Source organism: Jatropha curcas, chromosome 2 (assembly GCF_041381405.1).
Source record: "Jatropha curcas cultivar XTBG-Jc1 chromosome 2, XTBG_Jcur_1.0, whole genome shotgun sequence".
Classification (NCBI taxonomy): Eukaryota; Viridiplantae; Streptophyta; class Magnoliopsida; order Malpighiales; family Euphorbiaceae; genus Jatropha; species Jatropha curcas.
In genome coordinates, this window is record NC_143152.1 from 11,954,278 (window position 1) to 11,961,415 (window position 7,138).

At 40.1% G+C, this 7,138-nt stretch overlaps 1 non-coding gene across 1 annotated transcript; it reads left to right on the forward strand.

Moving 5' to 3' along the window:
- Positions 1 to 6,297: 6,297 nt before the first annotated feature.
- Positions 6,298 to 6,403, forward strand: LOC149498250 (small nucleolar RNA R71). The gene has a single exon (XR_016319847.1). It is a non-coding gene; the product is annotated as a small nucleolar RNA R71 (small nucleolar RNA).
- Positions 6,404 to 7,138: the final 735 nt, after the last annotated feature.

Sequence of the window (7,138 nt, forward strand, 5' to 3'; positions counted from 1 at the left end):
CCTTTTCGATTAATTTCATGTGGATCATAACATCTAAATCCAGTCGGGTACCCCGTCCCCCTCCAACACTCTCATGTACTGATCTAGGTGGTTGCCAAACCTGTAAATATCTAGCAATGCGGGTCACAAAACACCCCACCATTATGGCTCCTTTGTCGGCTCTAGCCACCCTTTCAAATTTTTGGCATAACCAATACCCAACATTGAGTAAAATTCCTCGTTCAATGGCCCATAAGAAGTATAACTCATTTAAACTCAGAACTCCATCACTTTCACTCCTTCCAAAGATAGTATTAGATAAGAATTTATGTACATATCTTAGGGCAGGATTTTTCAGTTTAGAGGCTTTCGAATATCTAGGATTATAACTTATTTCAGCAGTGAAATCGTTCCACACACTTCTTGCATTAAAATCACTAGGTATTTGTATCTGAGCATTTTCTGTTGGGAATCCAAAAATGTGGCTAACCTTATTCACAAATAGTTCAAAAGCCTGGGTAGACAACCTAAACCTAATCTTGCTCGGGGGAGATGTAGGTAAAAACCGAATAAAAGAGGAATAGGAACTCAAAAATTCTAGAGTAAGCGGTGCATAGACTAGATCCTTCATAGCAAGAAATTCCCCCCACCCTATTCTCTTAAGTGGTTCTAATACAATATCTCTAAGACCCACTTGTTCTAAAGCAGCCTCATCAATAAATCTATTCGGTAAAATAGGCCGAAGAGATAGTTTTGTGTACCTTTCCTATTGCTCGGATGAGGCAAACTCGAATGGAAGTGCAGGAGGTGAAGGAGGTTGAGGAGCCGTGGAGGATCGCGTAGTTGTACACTTTCGAGCAGCAACGGAGGATGCGGGTCTGCTGCATTTGTATCTAGGAGGCATTGTTGGAGTTGCTTATGTGAAAATTTTGGGTGGAGAGTGTTTGATTTGAGAGAAAAGGGAGAAGAAAAGAGAAAATTTGAGGGAGAAGAGGTGATGGCTAGGGCGTGCGAGATGGAAAATAGGGGGTTTGAGGGCGTGCTCTTTAAATAGGGGCGCCAATAAATGAGTTGGTCTGATCGTGGCACGGCCGTGCTGATAAGCACGGCCTGTGCGTGCTTTCCTCTGACCTGTAAAACAAAAGAAGAGGCGTACCTGGCATGGGCGTGCTGTCAAGCACACTTTGGGCGTGCTTCTCTCTGACCCTTGGGCTGATAATTAGCGCACAAATAGCACAGGCGTGCTACGGAGCACGGCTTGGCCGTGCTCTTCTCTGCCTCTCAAGTGGTCTTTTCCCCTTTTTAGTAGCACGGGCGTGCTACTTAGCACGGCTAGGGCGTGCTCTTCTCTGACCCTCAAGTGGTCTTTTCCCCTTTTTAGTAGCACGTGCGTGCTACTGAGCATGGCTTGGGCGTGCTCTTCTCTGACCCTCAAGTTGAAAAATTGCCTGCAGATAGCACGGGCGTGCTATCTGGCACGCCTAGGGCGTGCTTCTTCCTGACCTCTCAAGTGTCAGCACCTTGGAAAAATGCACGGGCGTGCTGTGAGGCACGCCTGGGCGTGCTGGCTCCTCATCCTATGGCACGGGCGTGCCACCTAGCACGGCCAGGGCGTGCTCTGCTCTGGATTTTCACTTTTTCCTACAAAAAACTCTAACTAAAAAGAACACTTATGGAGAAATTTTGGGAATTTGACAATTAAAACCGAAAATAAAATCAAATAAATGGAACGAAAATTTAGAAAGAAAATTAGATGGGTTGTCTCCCACAAGCACTTTTGTTTAACGTCGTTAAGTTCGACGCACTTAGCCTAGTTTAGGTTAAGCAAGACCGATTGTACTCTTGATGGGTTTAAAGTTGTCATTATGATAACTTCTCAGACGTTGAGCATTTACTTTGAAACTTCGATTAGACTTACCATCCACTATTTCAATTGCGCCATGAGGAAAGATTTCCTTGATTGTGAATGGTCCAGACCATCTGGAGCGCAACTTACCAAGGAATAATCGGAACCTAGAGTTATAGAGCAATACCTGCTGGCCTACCTTTAGATCCCTCATGATAATGTGCTTATCGTGCCATTGTTTAGTGCGATCTTTGTATATTTTAGCACTTTCATAAGCATGGAGGTGCAATTCATCCATCATGTTTAGCTGTAACAAGCGCTTTTGTCCCACTTCTTTGGCATTAAAGTTAAGAAATTGAATGGCCCAAAACGCCTTATGTTCTAACTCTACAGGAAGATGACAAGCCTTACCATACACCATGCGATATGGAGACATACCTATAGGCGTTTTGAATGCCGTTCTGTAAGCCCATAGAGCATCGTCTAGCTTTTTGGACCAATCCTTTCTTGATTGTCCAACAGTGGTTTCGAGGATCTTTTTGATTTCTCTGTTAGTGACCTCTACTTGTCCATTTGTTTGAGAATGATATGGAGTACCTACACGATGAGTGACACCATATTTTGCAAGAAGGGAATCTAAATACTTATTGTAAAAATGCTTACCTCCGTCCGTGATTATTGCTCTAGGAGTACCATGCCTTGTAAAAATGTTTTTCTTAATGAAGCTCATCACACTTTTAGCATCATTATTTGGAAGAGCAACAGCCTCTGCCCACTTTGACACATAATCCACTGCCACTAGAATGTATTGATTTGAATATGATGGTGGAAAAGGTCCCATGAAGTCTAGACCCCATACGTCGAAGATTTCAACTTCGAGGATGCTATTTAAGGGCATCTCATGTCTCTTCGAAATGTTACCTAACCTTTGACAACGATCACAAAGACGAACATAGTTATAAGCATCTTTAAAGAGATTAGGCCAATACAAACCACTTTCTAGTATACGCGCAGCTGTTTTGCTTGCTCCAAAGTGACCTCCACATTCCATTGAATGGCAGAATTTAAGGACACTTTCTATTTCAGTTTCTGGTACACATCTCCTGAATAGCTGATCACTGCAATACTTGAACAAAAATGGCTCCTCCCAATAGTAGAATTTGATATCATGAAAAAAATTTTTTCTTCGTTAGTAAGAAAAATTGGGAGGAATTTTGCAAACAAGATAATTAACTATGTCAGCGTACCAGGGGGTTTGAGCATTTGCTACTAGAAGAAGTTGCTCATGGGGAAAGCTTTCATTAATTTGTAGCTTGCTTGTATCTTCTTCCCCCAATTCAAGCCTGGAAAGATGGTCAGCAACAAGGTTCTCGGTCCCCTTTTTGTTGCGAATTTCTAAGTCAAATTCTTGCAATAAAAGTACCCAACAAATGAGTCTCGGCTTTGCATCTTTCTTTTCCAGCAAGTATTTGATGGCGGAGTGATCTGTGTAAACTATTGTTTTAGCTCCAATTAGATATGCCCTGAATTTTTCAAAAGCAAAAACAATAGCCAACAATTCTTTTTCCGTAGTTGCATAGTTTAATTGCGCATCATTCAATGTGCGACTTGCATAATAAATAACATGCAACTTTTTGTCTTTTCTTTGTCCAAGAATTGCTCCTACAGCATGATCACTAGCATCACACATGAGTTCAAAGGGTAAAGTCCAATCTGGTGTAGTGATGATCGGGGCTGAGATTAACTCCTTCTTCAACCTGTTAAAAGCATCTAAACACTCTTTGTCAAAATCAAAAGGAACATCTTTAACTAGTAGATTGCAAAGAGGTTTAGTGATTTTTGAGAAATCCTTTATGAATCTCCTGTAAAACCCTGCATGCCCAAGAAAACTTCTTATACCTTTCACTGTGTTAGGAGGGGGTAATTTTTCAATTACCTCAATTTTTGCCTTGTCTACTTCAATCCCTTTTTGAGAGATTTTATGCCCTAAGACAATACCTTCACTAACCATGAAGTGACATTTTTCCCAATTTAACACAAGGTTAGTGTCTTCACATCGTTACATTACTAAAGATAAATTATGAAGGCATGCATCGAAGGAAGAACCAAACACAGAAAAGTCATCCATGAATATTTCAACAAATTTTTCCACCATATCAGAAAAGATGGACATCATGCACCTTTGAAAGGTTGCAGGGGCGTTGCATAGCCCAAAAGGCATTCTCCTATAGGCAAAAGTGTCATAAGGACAAGTGAATGTAGTTTTCTCTTGGTCCTCAGGAGCTATGGGTATTTGAAAGTACCCTGAATAGCCATCTAAGAAACAATAAAAAGGATAACCTGCAAGTCTTTCAAGCATTTGATCAATAAAGGGAAGGGGAAAATGGTCCTTGCGTGTTGCTTTATTTAGTTTTCTATAATCTATGCACACACGCCAACCTGTGACTGTTCTTGTGGGGATTAGCTCATTGTTTTCATTAGAGATAACAGTCATACCTCCCTTCTTCGGAACAACTTGGACAGGACTTACCCAATTACTGTCTGAAATTGGATAAATGATACTGGTATCCAGAAGTTTGATGATTTCAGCTTTGACTACCTCCTTCATGTTTGGATTCAGTCGCCTTTGGTGCTCGATTGAAGGTTTGTAGTCTTCTTCCATCAAGATTTTATGCATGCACACACTCGGCTTATTCCTTGTAGATCTGAGATAGACCACCCTAATGCTTTCTTGTGTCTACGTAGGACCTGCAACAACCTTTCCTCTTGATCAAGCGTTAGGTGAGAAGAAATAATAACAGGAAGAGAATGGTTCTCTCCTAAGAATGCATGTTTTAAATGAGATGGAAGTTGTTTTAGTTCATGCTTAGGTGGTTCCTTTTCTTTTTCATTCAGGATGCTTGGTTCATTCATGTTATTTTCGACATGCAAAGTGCTTTCCACACATTCATCAACAACATCAATTCGAAAACAGTCTCCATAGTCCATAGGAAGTTTATAAGATTTAAGTACATCAAATACAATCTCCTCTTGTCCAACTCTTAAAGTCAACTTACCCTCATAGACATTAATTAATGCTCTTGCAGTTGCAAGAAAAGGTCGTCCCAGGATTAGAGATCCTTCCCTGTCCTCATCAATGTCAAGAATAACAAAATCAACAGGAAAGATGAATGTACCTACCTTTACAAGCACGTCTTCTACAATTCCTCTAGGATATTTAATTGAACGATCTGCTAATTGCAAAGACATCCTTGTTGGTTTGAGCTCTCCCATACCTAGCATCTTAAAAACTTCATAAGACATAAGATTAATGCTAGCACCTAAATCCGCCAAAGCTTTTCAAAGTCAAGATTACCAATGTTACAAGGGATAGAAAAACTTCCTGGATCTTTTAACTTTGGAGGCAATTTGTTTTGGATAATTGCACTACACTCCTCCGTTAACATTACCGTTCCTTGATCATCAATTTTTCGTTTCTTGCTCAAGATATCTTTTAGGAATTTAGCATAGCTAGGCATTTGAGCAAGAGCTTCAGCAAAAGGAATATTGATTTGAAGCTTCTTAAACACATCCAGAAACTTGAGGAAGCTCTTGTCATCTTGTGCTTTCTTTAATCTTTGTGGAAAGGGAACAGGGGGAACATAGGGTTTTACCTTTTCCTGTTCTTCTAAGTCAATGGTAGGCACCTTTGGTTGTTCTTTTTCTTCCTTCTCTTTCCTTGGTAGTTCATCTAATTGTTTGTCACTTCTCAAGGTGATAGCCTGCACTTGTTCTTTTGGATTCTTTTCAGTATTGCTAGGTAATGTACCTTGAGGTCGAGATGCCATCATGTTTGCAAACTGCCCTAGCTGCATTTCCAAATTTCTTATTGCAGCCTGCTGGATTTTATGGTTCTCTCTAGTTTCATTCATGAACTCCATGTGTGATTTGGAAAGAGCAGTGAGGAGGTCATCATGAGATTTCTTTTCTGGAGGGCGGAACCCTGGTGGTGCATTCAAGGCATTGTTAGGATTACCATAGGATAGATTAGGATGATTCCTTAACCTGTTATCATATGAATTTGAATAAGGGTAATTCTTTCTTCTCTTGATTCATCACATAGTTCACTTGCTCCAAAGTTTGTGGATTTAAAGAGTCCATGATGCATTCTCCAATTCCATGTTGTCCATTGCACCTATCACAAACTTGCATAACAGAATTTACAGGATTAGTAGTTAACATGTCCAATTTCCTTACCATGTTATCTACCTTGGCATTAAGTGCTGTAATGGCGTCTATTTCATAGACTCCTGCAGTTCTTCTTCTTTCGGTATTGTTTTGGTAGTGGCTGTTGCTTGCCATCTCCTCTATCAACTCATATGCTTCATCAATTCCTTTCTTTTCAAAGGATCCACCTGCAGCTGCATCTAAAGTAATTTTGATGTTAGGAGATAAGGCATTATAGAAAGTTTGTACTTGTAACCACTTGGGCAAACTGTGATGTGGGTACTTTCTTAACAAGTCCTTGAATCTTTCCCAAGCTTCATATAAGCTCACTTGATCATGATGAGCAAATGTCATTATTTCATTGCGCAACTTGGTGGTTTTTGAGGATGGAAAGAATTTAGCTAGAAATTTTTGAGCTAATTCATCCCATGTTGTAAAACTTCCAGCGGGACACGATTGTAACCATGATCTAGCTTTATCCCTAAGAGTGAATGGGAAAAGTCTTAATTTGATTGCATCTTCCGAAACACCATTTTGTTTGAAAGTGTCACAAATTTCCAGAAAATTGGTGATGTGAGCATTAGGATCTTCACTAGGCAAACCCCCATATTGGATCGAGGTAGAGAGCATTTGGATAATTGCGGGTTTAATCTCAAAGTTATTAGCTTCTACCCTAGGTTTAGTAATACTTGAGGTTGTCCCATTCAGATTAGGTGTTGTATAATCCCTTAAGGTACGGACCGGATGTTTAAGTGGTGGCCCGACTATGTTTTCATTCTCGTTTTCGTTTTCGTTGGCCATGTCTGCTTGTTGTTCGAGTTTTATTTCTTGTGTTTTTCTTGCAGCGTTGAGCCTTCGAAGAGTTCGTTCAATTTCTGGATCAAAGATTAGAGGTTCAGTCTTCCTTGATCTCCTTTGCATAAAACAACCTGGAACATGTGAACCCCTCCCCAAAACATCATAATGCATATGATGCATATGACTAAGGGCAGAAATGCACGTGAATGTATGAGTCGCCACCTTGTTTAATTATTTTAGGGTAAACTAGGAAAAAACCCTAAGTGACTCCAATTTTTAATTAACCTAATTATTAGATTAATTAACCCA